Source organism: Giraffa tippelskirchi, chromosome 12, assembly GCF_054371585.1.
Source record: "Giraffa tippelskirchi isolate mGirTip1 chromosome 12, T2T-mGirTip1v1.2.pri, whole genome shotgun sequence".
NCBI lineage: Eukaryota > Metazoa > Chordata > Mammalia > Artiodactyla > Giraffidae > Giraffa > Giraffa tippelskirchi.
In genome coordinates, this window is record NC_137286.1 from 16,370,093 (window position 1) to 16,394,556 (window position 24,464).

Genomic DNA, 24,464 nt, shown 5'->3' on the forward strand with positions numbered 1-24,464 from the left:
AAAAAGGAAAAAGGACACAAAAAGGACGGAAACAATATGGACCTAACAGAAGAATATATTAAGAAATGTGGCAAGAATACATGGAAGAACTATACAAAAAAGATCTTGATGACCCAGATAACCATGATGGTGTGATCACTCACCTAGCCAGACATCCTGGAGCCTGAAGTCAAGTGGGTCTTAGGAAGCATCACTATGAACAAAGCTAGTGGAGGTGCTGGAATTTCAGCTGAGCTACTTCAAGTCCTAAAAGAAGATACTGTGAAAGTGCTGTACTCATTATGCCAGCATATTTGGAAAACTCAGCAGTGGCCACAGGACTGGAAAAGGTCAGTTTTCATTCCAGTTCCAAAGAAAGGGAGTGCCAAATAATGTTCGATCTACCACACAATTGCACTCATCTCACACACTGGCAAAATAATTCTCATATTCTCTAAGTGCAGCTTCAACAGTATGTGATCTGAGAACTTCCAGATGTTCAAGCTGGATTTATAAAAGGCAGAGGAACCAGAGACCAAATTGCCAGCATCCATTGAATCATAGATAAAGCAAGAGAGTTCCAGAAAAACATCTGCTATATTGACTACTCCAAAGCCTTTGTGTGGATCACAACAAAATGTGGAAAATTCTTTAAGAGATGGGAATACCAGACCACCTGACCTGTTTCCTGAGAAATCTGTACGCACGTCAAAAAGCAACAGTTAAAACCGGACATGGAACAACCGGACTGCTTCCAAATTGGGAAAGGAGTGCGTCAAGGCTATATAGTATCAACCTGCTTATTTAACTTACATGCAGAGTACATCATGTGAAATGCTGGGCTATATGAAGCACAAGCTGGAATGAAGATTGCCAGGAGAAATATCAGTAATCTCAGATATGCAGATAACACCACCCTTATGGCAGAAAGCGAAGAGGAACTGAGGAGCCTCTTGATGAAAGTGAAAGAGGAGAGTGAAAAGCTGGCTTAAAACTCAACATTCAAAAAGCTAAGATCATGGCATCTGGTCCCATCACTTCATGGCAAATAGATGTGGAAACAATGGAAACAGTGAGAGACTTTCTTTCCTTGGGCTCCAAAATCACTGCAGATGGTGATTGCAGCCATGAATTTTTTTTTATTTTTTATTTTTTATTTTATTTTATTTTATTTTATTTTTTTTAATAAATTTATTTATTTTAGTTGGGAGCTAATTACTTTACAATATTGTAATAGTTTTTGCCATACATTGACATGAATCAGCCATGGGTTTACATGTGTTCCCCTTCCTGGACCCCCCACCCACCTCCCTCCCCATCCCATCCTTCTGGATCATCCCATTGCCCCGGCCCTGAGCCCTTGTCACATGCATCGAACATGGAATGGTGTTCTGTTTCACATATGATAATATACATGTTTCAATGCCATTCTCCCAGAACGTCCCACCCTCACCTTCTCCCTCAGAGTCCATAAAATTGTTCCATGCATCTGTGTCTCTTATTCTGTCTCGCATATAGGGTTATCGTTACCATCTTTCAAATTCCATATATATGCATTAGTATACTGTATTGGTGTTTTTCTTTCTGGCTTACTTCACTCTGTATAATGGGCTCCAGTTTCATCCATCTCAGTAGAACCGATTCAAATGTATTTTTTTTAATGCAGCCATGAATTTAAAAGATGCTTGCTCCTTGGCAGAAAAGCTATCACCAACCTAGACAGCATATTAAAAAGCAAAGATGTTACTTTGCCAACAAAGGTCGGTCTAGTCAAAGCTATGGTTTTTCCAGTAGTCATGTATGGATGTAAGTGTTGGACTATAAAGAAAGCTGATATATATGTGTATGTATATATATATATATATGTATATATAATTTACAAATATGAAATATAAAAATTGATATATCCAAAATTCATATGTAGAGTTTATATACACATGTATGTATAGACTATTTTTCTAGCTTATGTGTGTGTATAAAGTTCTCCTAAATTGTTCATATATATTTGAATAGCAGGAAAATTCAGCTGTTTTTAAACTAAATATATTTAAGAATCTGCTACCAAGTTTTTAAAATTGCAGTCTCCTATGTCACCTCACTAGACTGATTTTCTCAAACTTGGAGTCCATCCTTTACATTTTCTACAAACACCTCAGGAGAATAGAAAGAAAGTGATATTGAGCCCATTTTGAAAATTAAAATTCAGAATGTTTATTGACATAAAGCATTTTCAGAACAAGTATTAAAAGATTCTATGTGTGCATATTTTCTTGGGCTCCAAATTCAATGCAGATGGAGACTGCAGCCATGATATTAAAAGACACTTTCTCCTTTGAAAAAAGCTATTATAAACCTAGACAGCATATTAAAAAGCAGAGAGATAACTTTTCCAACAAAGTCCATATAGTCAAAGCCATGGTTTTTCCAGTAGTCATGTAGGGATGTGAGATCTGGACTAAAAAGAAGGTTGAGTGCCAAATAATTGATGCTTTTGAACTCTGGTGTTGTGCGTCCCTTGGACTGCAAAGAGATCAAACCAGTCAATCCTAAAGAAATCAGTTCTGAATATTCATTCGAAGGACTGATGCTGAAGCTGAAGCTACGATACTTTGGACACCTGATGCAAAGAACCGACTCATTAGAAAAGACCCTGATGCTGGGAAAGATTGAAAGCAGGAGGAGAAGGGGATGATAGAGGATGAGATGGTTGGATGGCATCACCGACTCAGTGGACATGAGTTGAGCAAGTTCTGGGAGATGGTGAAGGACAGAGAAGCCTGGTGTGCTGCAGTCCATGGAGTTGCAAAGAGTCAGACATGACTGAGCAACTAAGCAACAACACATGTGTGCATATATTATGAAAATATATATCCATAAGCAATGGGAAAGGCATTCAAGATACCACAATGTTACCAGTATTTAGAAGGTTTGAGGGGGGCTATCATAGTTTACTTCTTATATAAATTAAAACGCTTGACACATTTATGCAAGAAATGCATTCAAGAAATTATATGTATATTTCATTACTTGTATTTCTGTATAATTTGTTTGTGTAGCTATTCTTCCTGAGTTTAAAATATCTAGTTGCATGCTCTTCTTAAATCTTACAGTTTAGATAAATAAACAAATCTTATTTTCATAGGATTACTTTTGTAGCATGAAATATTAGGTGTTATATAAATTTCACAGTGAATCCCTAAGGGTCATGATTTCATGATCATCTAGGTCATGTCACTGGAGGAAAAACTAAGGCTTTGTATGTAGTATCTCAGTACAGTTTCAATAATACTATATGTCTCTAATGGAAAGAAAATAATATGAAATATATCACATTTTTTCTGTAACTTTTCATAAATGATGATGAATGTTTTATTAGCATTATTTGTGATTCAGACAATGGGGTAACAAATGGCGCTGCCTTTGATTTCACTGGTATATTATGTCAGCCAATGAGGACATTTTTCGATGTACACAAGCAGGAAGCAGAGTGAATTTGCTCAAGCAACGTTTATGTTTGTGCGATGAGGCAGCATAAGCTAAATAAATGATCTTTCCATGACATTTTAATAATCCAGGAGGAGAATGGTATAAATGCACCCAAGGGAAAAGGAAATATCTTTTATTGTTGAGAAATTTAAAGGTTCATGGAAATAATGGAAGCTTAAAAGTAGAAGCTGGCTTTTTATTTTAAAAAATGCTGTGTTCAGAATTAAATATGCAGTTATAATGATGCTGCATGTCCTACCTAAATTAGTTACAGTAGCCTCAGATCACAGGATCTACAGTTTTTTAGTACCTATTTTGCCATAAATAGGTACTATATGTATAAATTGTTAAAATTCAAATAAAAATTTCCAAAAGTAATTTATTACTTTTAACCTAATTATTGTGCATTCTCATAATTCATATAACATTCCCTTTATTTGGCAGTAAAAGTGCCATCAAAGTCTTAGTTATCCTTTCCAAACACATGAAAACATTGACACTGTGAATTTCATGTCTTGGTAGGTATGTATTTCCCATAGTGACTGGGATGGAAATTCATTAAAACTTAATAATTATTTGAGATTTCAATTTCTTTCATTTAAAATGTGAATGTAGCAAAAGCATATGATACAAAAATTCAGTATGAAAAATTAAAATAAGTAGTTGAAATTTCTATTCTTCTACACCTAACTTTGAGTCAATTCAAATATGAGTGGGTTTTTCTCTCTGTTTTTGTTGTTGTTCAGTCCCTCAGTTGTGTCCAATTCTGAGGACACAAGAACAGGAATCCCTGTCCTTCACTATCTCCCAGAGTTTGCTCAAACTCATGTCCATTGAGTCAATGATGCCATCTAACCATTGTCGCCCCTTCTCCTCCTCCTGCTCTCAATCTTACCCAGCATCAGGTTTACAGTTAAACAAACGCAAATGGCCTAAACATATCATATACAGTTACATTTTACACTTAATGAAGTATGTATTACACAGAACAGTGCAGTTGACCCTTAAACAACACAGTTTTGAACTGCATGGGTCCACTTATATACAGATTTTTTTCAGTTAAATATGTACTACAGTACTACAGGAATGTCTATTGGTTCAATCTTTGAATGCAGAGCCATTGAAACATGGGGCTGACTGTAAAGTCATATGTAGATGATGACTGATTTGAGGGTTGTTACTCCTACTCCCCAGTTGTTCAAGGGTCAACTCTAAGTGCATTTTGGACATTTATCAGGCTTTAAACATTGAAGCCATTCCCTTTAAACTTGCGTAGTATTTTATTGTATAAATACATTATGTTTTACCTATTCTACCATTGTTGTAAATCGCTTCCAGATTTGTTTTAGCTATGCAAACTATTAATATACAGCAAGAAACATTTTCAAAGTACATCTTTGTGGACATATGCGTGTACATCATTAGGTTAAATTGTTACCAGTAGAATTAAGTGAGCCAGTGGTTTTGAGTGATATTGCTAAATTGATCTTTGAAAATAATCTCACTTTCTATTATCATTAATACTTTATAGGAGATTCTGTTTCCTTCTCTCCAATCCTAAATTTAAAATATAATTAGACTGTCTCAGTTTGGACCTAGTACCTGCTTTCATTATAAACCACCACACTCAGATCTCTCGTAACTATAAATATCAACTCAGCTTGAAATAGCAGAAAGATCTCCCAAGTAATAATTGAGTTTTTAACCATTCATTATTTCTGCAACCTGGGACTATAAAAGTGGTTATAGCAAAGGTGATTACAGCCTAGAAAATATGGACAGATATACAGGTCAATGTGAGTTTAAAGACAGTCATCAGTCAAGTATTTTGAAATAATATTTAACTGAAAATATACTGCTGATATAAGAAATTAGACCAATAATTGAAAAAAAATCACAGGAAACAGGTTGTATGTTCTCAGTCGCATCTGACTCTTTGTGACTCCATGTACTGTTGCATGGCTCCTAGCCCGCCAGGATCCTCTGTCCAGGGGATTTTCCAGGCAAGAATACTGGAGTGGGTTGCCATGCCTTCCTCCAGAGAATCTTCTCAACCTAGAGACTGAACTGGCTTCTCCTGTGTCACCAGCATTGCAGGCAGATTCTTTACCACTGAGCCACCAGGAAAGCCTAGGAAACAAGTTAGCATGTCCCAAAATTTAAAAGACATAAGGAATTTATTTTTATTAGTACACAATTCATTAAAAGCTAGTTCTATAAACTCTATCACCTTCCTCATCAGACTACTTACTCTCTTTTATCTTTCTCCAGTCTAACTCAGTTAAAAATATAATTAACATGAGTAGAGTGACATTAGCGATGATGTCCAGTGAAATTTTTTGATAAGATTTGTTTGCACTGAGCCTCTACTTTGGGACTACCTTGTAAGACAGCCTGACTGAATACTGTATTGTGCAGAAGAGAGACCTCCAGTCAGTAACTAGAGGAGACATTCTCAGTGACCTTCTTATCCCCGTGACCCTGACTGTATCCCTGCATTCAACCCCCAAACTTTCAATTTTAAGTTCTTGAAAACTCTGCCTGATAATTTATCTGATTGTTCCATTGTAATTTCAAGGTCAGTTAATGGTTTTCAGGAGCAGGTCTCAACCAGTGACTGATAATATTTGGTAGATAAATACTTCGCTTCATTCTAGTGAGATGATTGAATGTTGTTCCCTCTCAAAGTTCCCCCTCAAAGTTCCCCAGTTGGGAGAGGGCTTTTCCAATCATGTGTTCTTTATTAGTTCCTTTTCCTTCTCTTTTTCACTTGTGGACCCTCAAAAAATTGAATTCAATTTCTTTTGTCATTTTTTCCCCCTAAGGGTAACTCCAGGGAAGAGAGAAACTTTCCAGGCACTTATATTATTATATTTATATGATATAAATATATAATATATATTATAATATTGGGATTATATTATAATATATATTATCCCGGGCATTTACATTAAATATATATTTTATTTATCATACCATAGCCATACCCAAGTAACAAGCAGGATTAAATCTGATTTATAGCACCAAACTGAGTTTCAATCCCGTCCTACCTCCGTCAAAAATAGAACTTAAAACTCATGCATATGTGTGTGTGTGTGTGTGTGTGTGTGTGTGTGTGTGTGTGTATAGCAAACTTTGTGCAGTCTAAAATAAAGATATAGGATAATATGATCACAACAGCAGTTTAAAACTTGGGTTGAGTGTGTTAAATTAAAATGTAAAGTAAAGTGAAGTGGAAGTTGCTCGGTTGTATCCGACTCTTTGCAACCCCATGGATTATATAGTCCATGGAATTCTCTAGCCAGAATACCAGAGTGGGTAGCCTTTCCTTTTTCCAGGGGAATCTTCCCAACCCAGGAATTGAACCCAAGTCTCCCGCATTGCAGGCGAATTCTTTACCAGCTGAGGCACAAGGGAAGCCCAAGAATACTGGAGTGGAAAGCCTATCCCTTCTCCAGCGGATCTTCCCCACCCAAGAATCAAACTGGGGTGTCCTGCATTGCAGGCAGATTCTTTACCAACTGAGCTACCAGAGAAGCCCCAAATTAAAATGTGCATATCTTTATTTGGTCTTCCCTCCTGGCTCAGCTGGTAAAGAATCCACCTGTGAGGCGGGAGACCTGGGTTCGATCCCTGGATTGGGAAGCTCCCGTGGAGAAGGGAAAGGCTACCTACTCCAGTTTTCTGGCCTGGAGAATTCTGGAGTCGCAAGGTCGCATATGACTAAATAACTTTCACTTTATTATTATTTTAAAACTCTATACCTCAATCATTACTAGGCGATAAAATTAGTAGCCTGCTTTGTTGGGTAATCACATCTATTTGACATACAGTGTATCATCTATTGGAGGAAGAAGTTAAACTAGTTATAAAGTTTGTTCATATAGAAACTGCCCTCAACCTTTACCTGTGGAGAAAAATCATGAAATTTAATTGAAGCTATAGCGCCTAATCAGAGATATGTGGTGCACCTATGCATGGTTAAAGTTGTAATAGAAACAGACTCTTTAAGTCAAAGTTAATAGAGAGACAATTCAGTTCAGTTCAGTTGCTCAGTCCTGTCCGACTTGTTGCAACACCATGAACACAGGCACACCAGGCCTCCCTGTCCATCACCACTCCCTGAGTCCACCCAAACCCATGTCCATCGAGTACGTAATGCCATCCAGCCATCTCATCCTCTTTTCTCCCCTTCTCCTCCTGCCCTCAATCTTTCCCAGCATCAGGGTATTTTCCAGTGAGTCAGTTCTTCGGATCAGGTGGCCAAAGTATTGGAGTTTCAGCTTCAACATCAGTCCTTCCAATGAACACCCAGGACTGATCTCCTTTAGGATGGACTGGTTGGACCTCCTTGCAGTCCAAGGGACTCTCAAGAGTCTTCTCCAACACCACAGTTCAAAAGCATCGATTATTTGGTGCTCAGCTTTCTTTATAGTCCAATTCTCACATACATACATGACCACTGGAAAAACCATAGCCTTGACTAGAAGGACCTTTGTTGACAAAGTAATGTCTCTGCTTTTTAATATGCTATCTAGGTTGGTCATAACTTTCCTTCCAAGGAGTAAGTGTCTTTTAATTTCATGGCTGCAATCACCATCTGCAGTGATTTTGGAGCCCAGAAAAATAAAGTCAGCCACTGTTTCCACTGTTTCCCCATCTATCTGCCGTGAAGTGATGAGACCGGATGCCATGATCTTAGTTTTCTGAATGTTGAGCTTTAAGCCAACTTATTCATTCTCCTCTTGGTTATTGATATTTCTCCCGGCAATCTTGATTCCAGCTTGTGCTTCTTCCAGCCCACGTTTCTCGTGATGTACTCCGCATATAAGTTAAATAAACAGGGTGACAATATATAGCCTTGACATACTCCTTTTCCTATTTGGAGCCAGTTTATTGTTCCATGTCCAGTTCTAACTATTGCTTTCTGACCTGCATACAGGTTTCTCAAGAGGCAGGTCAGGTGGTCTGGTATTCCCATCTCTTTCAGAATTTTCCAGTTTATTGTGATCCACACAGTCAAAGGCTTTGGCATAGGCAATAAAGCAGAAATAGATGTTTTTCTGGAACTCTCTTGCTTTTTCGATGATCCATCGGATGTTGGCAATTTGATCTCTGGTTCCTCTGCCTTTTCTAAAACCAGCTTGAACATCTGGAAGTTCATGGTTCACGTATTACTGAAGCCTGACTTGGAGAATTTTAAGCATTTCTTTACTAGCGTGTGAAATGGGTACAATTGTGCCGTAGTTTGAGCATTCTTTGGTATTGAGAGAGACAATATTATAAAGTAAAAGCAAAACAATTTTTATAATTCTTGTAAAATTTTGGAATTCTAACATAAATATATGTGCTCCAAAATAGCTTGATGCCAAAGATGTTTAAAGTCAGTGTTCTAAATCATGATCAATTACAGTAATAAAGTTAAATGTAGTAAAATAGAAAACAGTAAAATTAATCTTAAATATTAGTAATAATATTAAAAATATTAAATGATAATAAAACTAATACAGGAAATACTGGTAAAATAATATAATAAGTAATAGTAAATGTAGTAAGTAATAGTAAAAATAGCAAATAGTAGTAAAAATAACAGTAAAAATAATTATTTTTTTAAATACAAATATTTTGTTGAAACAGTTCTTCACCTATCTCAAGGCAATTAAAGGCTACATAAAATAAAGTATAAAATAATTTCAGCCCCAAATTTGAACATCTTTTCTTTATAATTCAAAGTGCCATTGTAGACAATAAGTATTTCTATGGATATACAACTTATATAGAATGAATTACTCTTTTGTAAATAAGTTATATTTTTGTTTTAACTCTTTGTCTCTTTGGCTATATTACAAATATACTTTAAATTTCCACAATGGGTATTTAATACATAATGTTTTCTGTAGGTCATATACTGATTATATCTGTAACTATTAATGTTGTAATAGTTAATTATAATGGTATCTATTAACATTTCTTGAAATAGTGTTTGCTGAATAGCTTAGGAAGTGCTCATCTAATTTTGCCCAAAGGTTTTATGATCAATTTTTACCAATTATAAACTGTTTTTTAGCATGACTGTTCTGCTTATTTCAGTGACCTTTATATCAAATGAATATGTTTTACTTTGAATGAAATTACTATTTTTAAAGACACTCAAGAACTACCATAAGAGAATAATGTTTGAATATATGTAGACATCAGAGGATAAAATGTTGTTCACATTTTATTTCAGTTAAGTGGTTTTTACATAAGAATGCCAATTAGAATCAGTCAATAAGATTGTCTAAATACAACTTTCTTGCTTCTTTCTCTGTGACTCAAGATATTTATGTAGACATATACCTGGGTAGGCATTTGCTAGAAGTTCATGCTAGATCTGAAATCAATTGACACACTTAAGTACTTGCAGAAACTAAGTAGAAGAATGGGCACCAGGAAGGGCTGGAGTGAAAGTTCACTGCCATTACCCTCATTCATTTATTTTTTATTCATTTATTTAACACATTTTATTGTGACTCTGCTCCAGGGACTATGGTGCAGCATTGGACATATAATGGTAAATAAGCAGGCCTCCTTTTTTTTTGTTTTTTGGTTTCCTTTGTTTCTATGTTTCCCCTAATTTTCATTCTCCTATTCTATCTTCTGTTATCTCTTTCTACTCCTCTTTTCCTCCTCCCCCAGTTTTATCTTCTTTATTTCTTCCAATTCTATTTCTATTTCCTCTTTTCATCTTGAGTAGAAAATAGGATCATTGCTGGGCCTGAAGAAGTTACAGATTTGGCCACGCAAGGGAGAATTTTTGTGGATTCCCCTCCATCCCCATGGTAAAGTAACAACATATTTGAGGAAGAGAGTGTGTGGTCCAGATTGAGTTGCCCTTATCTATAGGCAATCAGTTGTGTCTGGGGAATAGTACTGAGAGCTAAGGGCTACTGGAGTTTGCAATGTAATAAATGATACCTTTGAAGTAAATATATAGATGACCGAAGTACTAGGTATAATTATTTGAAAATATTTAACGCTCCTCCTGTTAGGGTCTACTTTTGAACAATAAAGAAGAAAGAAACTTTAACAAATCATTTTCCCCCCAGTTCACTCACTGATATATTTAAGCCTAGTATACACCATGGAAAATTGTAAAAGTAATAGATGTGTCTTAAGTATCACACTTTTTCAATATGTTCAGTGCCCTACTGTCTCTACTATGGCAATATAGGATTTTCACTATGTCTACTACACAAAGGTTGCTGTTATCAAAGAAAACATATGTTTCTGTTGTCTCAAGCCCCTCTTATAGAAAAAAAAAATGGAAGAATCTCTTCTAGCGCATTCCAGTTAGAATATAGAAATGACTAAGTTGTAAATGCTCAAACTACTGCACGATTGCGCTCATCTCACACACTAGTAAAGTAATGCTCAAAATTCTCCAAGCCAGGCATCAGCAATGTGTGAACCATGAACTTCTAGATGTTCAAGCTGGATTTAGAAAAGGCAGAGGAACCAGAGATCAAATTGCCAACATCCACTGGATCATCGAAAAATCAAGAGAGTTCCAGAAAAACATCTATTTCTGCTATATTGACTATGCCAAAGCCTTTGACTGTGTGGATCACAATAAACTGTGGAAAATTCTGAAAGAGATGGGAATACCAGACCACCTGACCTGCTTCTTGAAAAACCTGTATGCAGATCAGGAAGCAACAGTTAGAACTGGACATGGAACAACAAACTGGTTCAAAATAGGGAAAGGAGTATGTCAAGGCTGTATATTGTCACCCTGCTTATTTAACTTCTATGCAGAGTACATCATGAGAAACGCTGGGCTGGAACAAACACAAGCTGGAATCAAGATTGCTGGGAGAAATACCAATAACCTCAGATATGCGGATGATACCACCCTTATGGCAGAAAGTGAAGAAGAACTAAAGAGCCTCTTGATGAAAGGGAAAGAGGAGAGTGAAAAGTTGGCTTAAAGCTCAACATTCAGAAACCTAAGATCATGGCATCTGGTCCCATCACTTCATGGCAAATAGATAGGGAAACAGTGAAAGACTTTACTTTTTGGGTTCCAAAATCACTGTGGATGGTGATTGCAGCCATGAAATTAAAAGACGCTTACTCCTTGGAAGGAAAGTTATGACCAACCTAGACAGCATATTAAAAAGCAGAGACATTATTTTGCCAAGAAAGGTCCGTCTAGTCAAGGCTATGGTTTTTCCAGTGGTCATGTATGGATGTGAGAGTTGGATTATAAAGAAAGCTGAGCCCTGAAGAATTGATGCTTTTGACCTGTGGTGTTGGAGAAGACTCTTGAGAGTCCCTTGGACTGCAAGGAGATCCAACCAGTCCATCCTAAAGGAGCTCAGTCCTGGGTGTTCATTGGAAGGTCTGATGTTGAAGCTGAAACTCCAGTACTTTGGCCTCCTGATGCGAAGAGCTGACTCATTTGAAAATACCCTGATGCTGGGAAAGATTGAGGGCAGGAGGAAAAGAAGACAGCAGAGGATGAGACGGTTGGATGGCATCATCAACTCAATGGATATGAGTTTGGGTGGACTCCAGGACTTGGTATTGGACAGGGAAGCCTGGCGTGCTGCACCTCTTGGGTCACAAAGAGTCTGCCACGACTGAGCAACTGAACTGAACTGAACTGAAGTTGTAAATAACTGCAGTTTTTTCCTCCACAAATAATACTCATGTAGAAATTTGGAATAAGTATTATAATTGTAGACTATTTTTAGTTATTTTTCTAGAATCACATACCAAGATTGTGAAATAGACTTAACAATATTACGTTTAATGGAGTATTTCTCTTTGGAAATATGTCTAAAAAGTTTGCTTACAGATAGCTCCAAAAGCCTTGGTGCATTCCACACCTCCTAGTGTTTCCCTGGTGGCTCAGATGGTAAAGAATTCGCCTGCAATGTGGATGACCTGGGCGATCCCTGGGTTGGGAAGATTCCCTGGAGGAGGGCATGGCAACCCACTGCAGTGTTCTTGCCTGAAGAATCCCATGGACAGAGGGCTACAGCCCATGGGGTCGCAAAGAGTCCGACATGACTGAGGGACTAAGCACAGCATGCCGACAGCTCAAAGTTTGGTTTGTTGCTAAGTTAGTGCTTGTTGAATGAAACATTTTATAAAAAGAAATTGGCAAGATAATGATTTTACAGAACAAAAAATTTCTCTGTTGACGATTCCATTTCAGAAAAACATTACCATTTGGGGATGTTACAGACCCTTCCAGGTTGGTCCCCAACAAGGGTCTCTCGGCCTGATATTGCTAGTACCAATAGAACAAGATAGACTTCTGTTTGGAAGGAAAGGAACGCCTCTGCTCTTTGATTCGAGAACGAGAGGTGCAAACATGCCCACTAGAGCCCGTTCTTGTGCCCACTGACTGTGAGCGGGACTACTCTAGGGATTTGTCAGTGAGGAGGGAGTGGAATTCTCCCAGGATGTGGACACAGCTGTGTTGCTTAAGGCTGCAGATCACAGAGCACAGGAGCAGCGTCTCTGTGTAGCCGTACTGCCTCCGCCATCTTGAATTGAAGTATTGTGCCTGGTACTTAGCCCGGACAAGCTGAGATGTCTGCATAGCCATTTCACACAAAGAACTTGGATCTGGAGTGCTGGTTCCAAGGTCTTTGCCTGCGGCGCCCTATGAGTAACTGAAACTAGACAAAGCACAAAGGAAAAGAAAAAGGTTAGACTTTATTTTATTATCCAGATACTACTTTCATTTCCTGAGAATTGTTAGTGGGCTTTGCCAGTGACAGTGACTCATCTCTCTCTCTCTATATATATAAATCTCTCTCTTTGAAACTTATCCTCAGTGTGGCATACAGAACAGATTCCTGGACTGTCTGGAGAATTTAGGGCATATTAGCTCATATTGATTGGGAGAGAATGGTAATCCTAGTTACCAAATCAGCTTCTGCAGCTGTGGTGTTTCCTTAGAAAAATGTATTCAGTTATCAGTCATGCCACACTCAGCGACTTAAGATTGACTGTATAATATCACGCCAGTTTGGATGTACCCCATTGCCTCTGCTCTGAGACTCTCACATGTAGGTATAGTAACAAAAATGTCGTGCTAGCCTTGGAAAGGGCATTCCTAGAGATTGATATTAACCTTTAGCTTTTTGAAAACCTCTATTCAGAGTTATCAATCGTTTGAAAATGTATTTTGACACTTGGCTATTACAACTGAATATGTAAAAATTAAAAAAAAAAAACAGAAAGGAAAAAAAATGTTAAATTGAGTTTTGCGTTTCTTTGGGCCAGGTAAAGTTGAAACATATTCTTGAATAGGGCAAATAAAATTTTGAAGACTGCTACATTATGAACATTTAGGTTACTATTAATGATGAGTGAATGTGGCTACATTAGATCAGTGCCTTTCAGGTTCACTTATTCTGAGATGTTTATTGGAAATTAACCTTGTATTTGTGGCTTTCCAGGCGGTACTAGTGGTAAAGAGCCTGCCTGCCAATGCAGGAGATGTAGGAGACATGGGTTCACTCCCTGGGTCAGAATGCTCCCCTGGAGAAGGGCATGGCAACCTACTCTAGTATTCTTGCCTGGAGAATCCTATGGACAGAAATGGAGCCTGGCGGGTGACAGTCCATAGGGTCATAAAGAGTTGAACATGACTGAAGCAACTGAACATAGCATAGCAACCTTGTATTTATGTTTGCTTGCAAATTAGTATGAAAAATGTAATCTGGCTTACTATTATAAAAATTCATTTTTTCATCTTTACATTTAAAATATATTGTGTTCAAGACTACACAAAACAAGAATATACAGCTCATTGAATTATTATAAAATGCAAAATGAACCAAAGAAATCATGTTTATCACCTTGGATCACCATCCCTGCCTCCAAAATAAGAACTCTTTGATTTTCATAACATATGGTTTCTTTTCTTTGTTCTTTTTTTGTTTTTTCATTGAAGCACAAATATCTAACCGTCATACTATAGTTTTACCTGTTGTGGAACTTCGTATAAATCAAACAGTACAGTGAATATTTTATTTTCTCTTGCTTCTTTTGTTCAGTGTTGTTCAGCTCACCTCTGCTGTTGATGTAGGGACAGTAGGCTCATCTTTATTGATATGTAGTATTTTATTGAGTATTCCATAGTTCATCCATTTTCACTTTATCTTAGCCAAAAGATCAAGAATGGATTTGTCATCCGTTTTAATATTGATAGATTTTTGAGCTTTTGCAGTTTGACATGTTTGCAAACTCTATATATATTTGTAGAATTTTTTTACTGCACATGTGCACATGTTTTTCTTGGTGTATACCTTGTGGTGGAATTATTATTACAGTATGTGTGTATGTACAAGTTTAGTGACTGATTCCAAACTTTTTTTAAAATGATTGATTTAGTGTTATAAAAGTTCATTTTATTATAACTAATTTTTACAATGTTATTTTATTTATAGGACAAGAGTTTCAAAAAATGTATGGGAAAACTATCATCTGAGATCTGTTTTGCTGATTCTAATCAAATAAGTTGAAAGTGAGGTAAGTTCAAACTAATGAATAGCACAGTTACAGCAGATAATAATTCATGACAGATTATTAAAGCATACTGCTTTACATTTCCATGTAAACTGGAACTTCTAAAATTTCTTATGTTATACAAATAATTTTATAATTCTTAATGATTTGTTTCTTTAAGATTTATACAGTCTATATATAATTAAATCTAGAAAAACTTGAAATTTTAGAGCATAATGTAATTTACTCAAATTAATGTTACTGAGTAGAGCAATTGTCACAGGTGGTATTAGAAATATGATAGAATATTTGACATTTTAATGGCGTTATCAATGGTTGAATTCCCATGCAACTCCTTAGAAAGCTTGTAATATCATTTTTAAAAATTATTCTAAAGACACATGATGAAATTTTGGCAAGATATTTATAAAAGTAGCCTAATAGTACAGGTAAAGTTTGATAGTACAATATGAGAATCTATACAAAAAACTCCACAAAAAATGTGTAGGCTGTTCTAAATAAATGTAAAAATTGAGTAACATAACCAATAAAAAGTTTGAAAAACTTCAGGAAATTATAAATGAGATGAGGCTGTGGAGACATTGTCTGGAATGAACAGAAACTGTGTCTGCAAACCAATAGATTATTAAGCTAATCAAGAAATAAATCCATACACTGAACTGGTCATCTGTTTTATATATGGTAATATACATGTTTCAATGCTATTCTCTCAAATCATCCCACCCTTACCTTCTCCCACTGAGTCCAGAAGTCTGTTCTTTCCATCTGTGCCTCTTTTGCTGCCCTTCATGTAGGATCATCGGTACCCTCTTTCTAAATTCCATATATATATATATAATGTACAGTATTTGTCTTCCTCTTTCTGACTTATTCACTCTGTATAATAGGCTCCAAATTCAGCAACCTCTTCAGAACTGACTCACATGTGTTCCTTTTTAGAGCTGAGTAATATTTCATTGTGTATATATACCATAGTTTCCTTAACCATTCATCAGCCGATGGGCATCTAGGTTGCTTCCATGTCCTAGCTATTGTAGATAGTGCTGCAGTGACACTGGGGTACATGTATCTCTTTCAATTCTGGTTTCCTCAGGGTATATGCCCAGCAGTGGGATTGCTGGGTTGTATGGCAGTTCTATTACCAGTTTTTAAAATAAATCTCCACACTGTTATCCATAGTGGCTATACTAGTTTGCACTCCCACCAACAGTGTAAGAGAAATCCCTTTTCAGCACACCCTCTTCAGCATTTATTGTTTGTAGACGTTTTAATGATGGGCATTCTGACCAGTGTAAGATGATACCTCATTGTGGTTTTGATTTGCATTTCTTTAATAATGAATGATGTTGAGCATCTTTTCATGTGTTTATTAGCCATCTGTATATCTTCTTTGGAAAACTGTCTGTTAGGTCTTTTGCCCACTTTTTGATTGGGTTGTTTGTTTTTCTGGTATTGAACTGCATAAGCTGCTTGTATATTTTGGAGATTAATTATTTATCATTTGTTTCATTTGCTATTATCTTCTCCCTTATTGAGGGTTGTCTTTTCACCTTGCTTAGAGTTTCCTTTGTTGTGTAAAAACTTTTAAGTTTAATTAGGTCCCATTAGTTTATTTATTTATTTTTTTAATTTCCATTACTCTGGGTGGTGGATCATAGAGGATCTTGCTGTGATTTATGTCATAGAGTGTTCTGCCTATGTTTTCCTCTAAGAGTTTAACAGTTTCTACTCTTACATTTAGGTCTTTAACCCATTTTGAGTTTATTTTTGTGTGTGGTGTTGGAAAGTGTTTTAGTTTCATTCTTTTACATATAGTTGACTAGTTTTCCCAACAGCATTTGTTGAAGAGATTGTCTTTTTCCCATTGTCTATTTTTGCCTCCTTTGTCAAATATAAGGTGTCCATAGGTGCATGGATTTATCTCTGGACTTTCTATTTTGATATATATTTCTCTCTTCGTAACACTGTTTTTTTTTCTGTATCAATTCAATGGGTGTTTATTGATTACTGTTATAAGATGGTTACTCTTCTAGTTGCTAAGAATACAGCAGTGAAAAAAGATATCAGTACAAAAATTACTGCCATCAATGATAAATACAGCACAATAAACTATAAAATATTTTATTTTAGGTATTCATGCATGATATAGCTGTAATATAAAACACAAGAGGAAGATTAAACATAAAATGTCATCACAAAAGTTAAATAGCAAAATATGTGTCAATTTAAAATATGTTTTCATCATTTTCTTTTCCCCTGCTGGATAGACAGTAAAAAACTTGTTAAGAAAAATAAACAAAAATAGTGTTCATTGTTTCTCAGCATCAACTATGGATGATATTTTCCCATCATGCTATTAAAACCTACCCAAAAGAGTTTTAGGGTTTTACTTGCCTGTGGAAATAAGTACTGTATTCTTTAATTCTTCTGAATCTTGATTTCTTTAAACTATTGTTTAACATTAGCAGTTGAAAACAAGGCTGAAAGCTTGGTCAAAAGTGTTTTGAATTTGGGTTTATTATCATAAGGAGATAAGAAGAAAATGAGGATTTGCTTCGCTTTTGGTATTCAAATAATTAAAAGGAAAAGAGATTGCATCTATATATTTTGGTTTACATAGGGTAAAATGTCTTTATAATGTATTTTTTTTTTAAGATGACAGGAAGAGATATAATTAAAGACCTACATAAGCAACACTTGTTTTTTTTTTAAGAATATAAATGCATATATAATGAAATATTAGATAAAAAACACAAGTCTCACTCTTTAATAATTGGTAAAATAGTACATTTAACAACATTGCGTAAGAGTGAAACAAGCATTACAGTGGTCCTGCACTATTACAGGTGTCTCTTTTACAGTGTCTTCTCTTTCCTTTTGAAATACTGTGTGGATGTTTGGAGACTCCAAACCCAGGAGTTTCCTTGCATGTGCTCTCACTCATTTCAGTTACTGCAGTTGATGTTATATATTTATGTTTCACTGACTGCCGTTGATGTTCTATATTTATATGATATAGCACAGGTAAGAGTGGTCTCAACCATTAATCTTTATGTTTGATGCAGACACATTCCTTGTTGTTTTCTGTTCAATATTATATCCCTAACCGTCTGCAATGTCTTGTGTGTGGACACTATTTTCCCTACTGTTAAAGAATGATATAAGCTCTGAGAGAGAAAAGGTTTGGGGGCAAGAATTTCTTTTCATTTGCCCCCTCATTTTACTGTTCCTAATTCTAAACCCCTACACCTAAGAGAGTTAAACAAAAAAAAAGATTTGCAATGAATCTTCTGCTGTTAAAACCAGGTATTTCAGAGGAGATTTACTTGTCTTTTTTGTGCTGTATTTGGAAACTTCTTTGTGTTGAAGAGAACAGATTTCTCTTAAGTGTTAGGTTATGTTTCTAATTCAAAAATATTCATATCAGTAGAGGAATTAATGAAGAGTAATATATTAATGCAAATTTAATTATGGTAATTGAACATCAGCCTTTTCTTCTTGCTTTCTAAATAAAGTCAGAACAGCAAAAAGAGATTAATATTTATTTCTAATGTTCAGTCAATTAATGAATCTATGTGGCTTGCCAAGATTCACTGTAGGTTCTGAGATTAAATTAGTCTTGAATTAGTAATACAGATTTTATATAGAAGATGTATGTATCCTAGTGGAAGGAATTATGAAAAGATACTTTATAAATTTGAATACCAATAAGAATTTACAAGTTTTAGCTTAGTTACATTTATGTGCTTAAGGCCAACCATAGAATGATTTTGTATTCATGTTTTACTATACTTTGAAAATCCACTTTTAATGAGAAAAACTGAAAAAGTTGTGTATTCAGGGTTGTGACTAAAACTTACTAATGGAAGTAGGTGACTAGAAAATTAATTGATATGAGTCTATGTATCTCACTTGTGAATGTTATCTTTTTTCAATTGAGCATGCTGCTTTCTCAATTTAATTATTGTACATTAGTAGATATATCATGGCTTTCACAGCAGGAAGTCATACTTATAATTTTCTATTATTTCTAACTTGAAATCAAAGCATAGAGTTTCACTGAGATAAACAAAAGTATTTGGAAGCAAAATAACTTCTCACATCTTAATTATTTTTTCTCACATTTTTGCTACTTATACATTAATTATTGCATAGAAAAGCAAAACAAGGCTGAAAATGTACAAAGATTTCTGTGTATGTGGGGTACATGTTACATTACCAAAACTGATACCAGGTTTATGTCAGTTATATTATCAGTGTAGATGAAAATATCCCTAAAGTATCTTACAGACAAATTTTGAAACTATGGAAAACTATTAACTATAAAGAGCTTGATAGTAAACTTTACCAAAGGCAAAAAAGAAAAGATTTTTATTTGTATTATAGCACTTATAATTTATCTTTGAAAATAAAACTATCTCTTTGACATCAAACTGAAATTAACAGATTTTATTGGTATTTTTAATAATTCAATAAATTATGTAATTTTAGCTATTGATGTGGCTTCTCTCATGGCTCAGTGGTAAGGAATCCTCTTGCCAATGCAGGCAACATGAGTTCAGTTCCTGGGTCAGGAAAATTCCCTGGAGAAGGAAATGGGACCACTCCAGTATTCTTGCCTGGGAAATCCTATGGATAGAGGAGCCTGGTAGGTTACAGTCCATGGCGTGGCAATGAGTCAGACATGACTTAGTGACTAAATGATAACAAATGTAAATTCACTTATGAAAGCTTTTTCAAGTAACTTAAAAGTAACTTAAAAGTTTTCAAATACTGAAATGTGTTTAAATTTAAGTTTAAGTTGAATGAATTTTTCTTTTTAAACTAAGGTCCTCAGTCACACTAGTCATGTTTCAAGTCTTAAGAGCTATGTGTCACTGGTGGGTACCTTCTAGAACAGTACAGATCTCTAGAGTGTAAATCTTTTACATATATGGAGCTATTCTTTTCCTCCAAGGCAAATTGAAATGCAATTAAAAGTTATTTGTGAAATTTGAAATGTTGTCACTCTAATTAAAACATATTCTATAAATTCATTACCTTAAAAAATATTTCCAATTGAGTAGCTCATTACATGTATAAAACTCATAAGATAAATTTAAAGTTTTATGTTAAATATGCATAATAAAATTGCAACAGTTTTGGCAATTTGAGATATTTAAGCCAAGACTTTATTAGTCTCTCTGAGAGAGTTTTATGCAATTGCACTGTTCTGTTCCTTTCCACTATTCTGTAGATTTAATCTTAGATGCCTCTAAACATATCGTGTATCAGAACTTCAAAGGGTCCACCAACATTTTTTTTTGATGAAACAAAGTATAAGATTTTTTGTTTTTTTCCATCTGAGCAGAAATCTGGCTTTAATAATCTGTTACTGTTTAGTTATTCCATCTTAAACTTCTCTTTCAGTTCAGTTCAGTTCAGTTCAGTCGCTCAGTCGTGTCCGACTCTCTGCGACCCCATGAATTGCAGCATGCCAGGCCTCTCTGTCCATCACCAATTCCCGGAGTCTACCCAAACCCATGTTCATCGAGTCGGTGATGCCATCCAACCATCTCATCCTCTGTCGTCCCCTTCTCCTCCCGCCCCCAATCCTACCCAGCATTAGGGTCTTTTCCAATGAGTCAACTCTTCGCATGAGGTGGCCAAAGTATTGGAGCTTCAGCTTCAACATCAGACCTTCCAATGAACACCCAGGATTGATCTCTTTTAGGATGGATTGATTGGATCTCCTTGCAGTCCAAGGGACTCTCAAGAGTCTTCTCCAACACCACAGCTCAAAAGCATCAATTCTGCGGCGCTCAGCTTTCTTCACCGTCCAACTCTCACATCCATACATGACCACTGGAAAAACCATAGCCTTGACTAGATGGACTTTTGTTGGCAAAGTAATGTCTCTGCTTTTAAACATGCTATCTAGGTTGGCCATAACCTTCCTTCCAAGGAGTAAGCGTCTTTTAATTTCATGGCTGCAGTCACCATCAGCAGTGATTCTGGAGCCCAAAAAAGTAAAGTCTGACACTGTTTCCACTGTTTCCCCATCTATTTCCCATGGAGTGATGGGACCAGATGCCATGATCTTAGTTTTCTGAACGTTGAGCTTTAAGCCAACTTTTTCACTCTCCTCCTTCACCTTCATCAAGAGGCTCTTTAGTTCTTCTTCACTTTCTGCCATAAGGGTGGTGTCATCCGCATATTTGAGGTTATTGATATTTCTCCCGGCAATCTTGATTCCAGCTTGTGTTTGTTCCAGCCCAGCGTTTCTCATGATGTACTCTGCATATAAGTTAAATAAGCAGGGTGACAATATACAGCCTTGACGTACTCCTTTTCCTATTTGGAACCAGTCTGTTGTTCCATGTCCACTTCTAACTGTTGCTTCCTGACCTGCATACAGGTTTCTCAAGAGACAGGTCAGATGGTCTGGTATTCCCATCTCTTTCAGAATTTTCCACAGTTTATTGTGATCCACACAGTCAAAGGCTTTGGCATAGTCAATAAAGCAGAAATAGATGTTTTTCTGGAACTCTCTTGCTTTTTCGATGATCCAGCAGATATTGGCAATTTGATCTCTGGTTCCTCTGCCTTTTCTAAAACCAGCTTGAACATCTGGAAGTTCACGGTTCACGTATTGCTGAAGCCTGACTTGGAGAATTTTGAGCATTACTTTACTAGCATGTGAGATGAGTGCAATTGTGCGGTAGTTTGAGCATTCTTTGGCATTGCCTTTCTTTGGGATTGGAACGAAGACTGGCCTTTTCCAGTCCTGTGGCCACTGCTGAGTTTTCCAAATTTGCTGGCATATCGAGTGCAGCACTTTCACAGCATCACCTTTGAGGATTTGAAAGAGCTCAACTGGAATTCCATCACCTCCACTAGCTTTGTTTGTAGTGATGCTCTCTAAGGCCCACTTGACTTCACATTCCAGGATGTCTGGCTCTAGGTGAGTGATCACACCATCATGATTATCTGGGTCGTGAAGATCTTTTTTGTACAGTTATTCTGTGTATTCTTGCCACCTCTTCTTAATATCTTCTGCTTCTGTTAAGTCCATACCATTTCTGTCCTTTATCGAGCCTATCTTTGCATGAAATGTTCCTTTGGTATCTCTAATTTTCTTGAAGAGGTCTCTAGTCTTTCCCAATCTGTTGTTTTCCTCTATTTGTTTGCATTGATCGCTGAGGAAGGCTTTCTTATCTCTCCTTGCTATTCTTTGGAACTCTGCATTCAGATGAGAATATCTTTCCTTTTTTCCTTTGCTTTTCGCTTCTCTTCTCTTCCCAGCCATCTGTAAGGCCTCCTCAGACAGCCATTCTGCTTTTTTGCATTTCTTTTCCATGGGGATTTTCTTGATCCCTGTCTCGTGTACAGTGTCACAAACCTCTGTCCATAGTTCATCAGGCACTCTGTCTATCAGGTCTAGTCCCTTAAATCTATTTGTCACTTCCACTGTATACTCTTAAGGGATTTGATCTAGGTCATACCTGAATGGTCTAGTGGTTTTCCCTATGTTCTTCAATTTAAGTCTGAATTTGGCAATAAACAGTTCATGATCTGAGCCACAGTCTGCTCCTGGTCTTGTTTTTGCTGACTGTATAGATCTTCTCCATCTTTGGCTGCAAAGAATATAATCAATCTGATTTCGGTGTTGACAATCTGGTGATGTCCACGTGTAGAGTCTTCTCTTGTGTTGTTGGAATAGGGTGTTTGCTATTACCAGTGCATTCTCGTGGCAAAACTCTATTAGCCTTTGCCCTGCTTCATTCTGTACTCCAAGGCCAAACTTCTCTTTACTTGATGTATAAACTATTTTTCTAGAATCACACATATCTCAAACTTCTTGATCAATATTATGCAATGATAATTTAATACATGTGTTAAAGTATGCATGAACTATTTACTCCATAGATGCAGTTTAAATGAAGAATAAATATAAATTAAAGAAATGCATGCATGGGTTATGAAATGGTAGAAAGGAAATGCAATAAACTTTTTCTGTTTTAGTTTTTTCCATCAGAAACAGCCAATGACATTAATCACAGTTTATGAAAAAGAAGTCTGACTATTTCACAGGGATTCTAATGATCTCACCAAAATTTGAAATTATTCCAAGTAGTTTGGTATTATGCTAAGTGAAAGAAGCCAATCACAAAGGATCACATATTGTATGATTCCATTCATATTGAAACTCCAGACTCGGCAAATCTACCCAGACAGAATGTAGATCAGTAGTTTCTTGAGGCTCTGGAAGAAGTGGAGGAAGTGATGAATGGGAAATGACTGCTAATGGGTATGGGATTTGGGAGTGGTGGTGATAAAAAAGTTCTAAAATTAGATTGTGGTTATGGTCATTTTAAAAGAGTCAGACATGACTGAGGGACTGAACTGAACTGAATACTCCATACACTTGTACCACAACTATAAGGTCAACTAGCTTTTTCTCACTCTACTCTTTCCTTACCTAAGTGTTTAATTGTAGAGACTGGAAATCTGTTAGTTTGTGTTCACTTACCCAAGAATTAATCTTTGAAGTAGTCAAGGTCATGAGCATCAATCCTTTCTTTTCAGTGGTATCATAGAATGAAGTCCCTAAAAGCAAAGCACCTTGGCATAGCCATGAGAGTAGAAAATTGTCTTTGAGTTTTTATTATTCAATCAGTATGAAGCCTGAAATGAAGAGATAGGTAGATTCTTAGAGAGTGTGTTTGACCATAAATGCATTCTCTCATTAATCTGTGAGTCCAAAAGTAATTTTAAAAATTTCCTAGTCATTTGCATATGTGGTGAACAAATCAACCTGGATTTTGTGCTCCTGAACTTGATTGTGTACCTAGTATTTGCTCAAATTCTTTTAAAATTTGTAAGTGTGCAAAGTGGTCCCCATTCAAAGTGCAAAAAGAACAAATCACTGTGAAATATAGCTTAGACTCCAGAGTTCTGAACAGCTTCCCTGGGGAAACATTTTTAAAGATAAAATCTGGAGACTAAAATTGACTCATACAGAATAATGTATATTTATCTCACAGTAGTCAATGAGGTAAATGAAATTATTACATTTCCTCACCAGAGAAAAACTAAATGAATGTAGGCTGGTTTTTTTACACTATTTTAGGAACTGTGCATAATAACACTCAAGCAACTCAAGAAATTATTAAAAATATTTCACCAATAATGAATTACCAGTAAAGTTGTGGCTGTTACTCTGTTTGTTGGCAATTAAAATCCTAGTCATTCTTGCCATTAACATTTGGGAAAATAAAGCAAAAAGAAAAATGCAGTGTAAACACATGAGATTATTTTTCAGATGGAGAGGAAAAATTATAACATTAATAGTTATCATTTTTTAAAATCTGATAACAGCTATCTATCTAAAATTAGGTAGAAATGATTATATTAGATTCAGTTAGAGAGAAATGATTACATTAAGAAAATGAATCAGGATGATTCCTTTTACATTCAAGTTACAT

The 24,464-nt window shown here is 36.0% G+C and overlaps 1 long non-coding RNA gene across 1 annotated transcript in view; it reads left to right on the forward strand.

Moving 5' to 3' along the window:
- Nucleotides 1-24,464, forward strand: part of LOC145528918 (uncharacterized) — a 263,362-nt gene that overhangs the window by 144,169 nt on the left and 94,729 nt on the right. The window contains exon 4 of the long non-coding RNA XR_014070790.1: nucleotides 14,919-15,000. This is a non-coding gene — a long non-coding RNA (uncharacterized LOC145528918). The remainder of the gene's footprint in view (nucleotides 1-14,918; nucleotides 15,001-24,464) is intronic.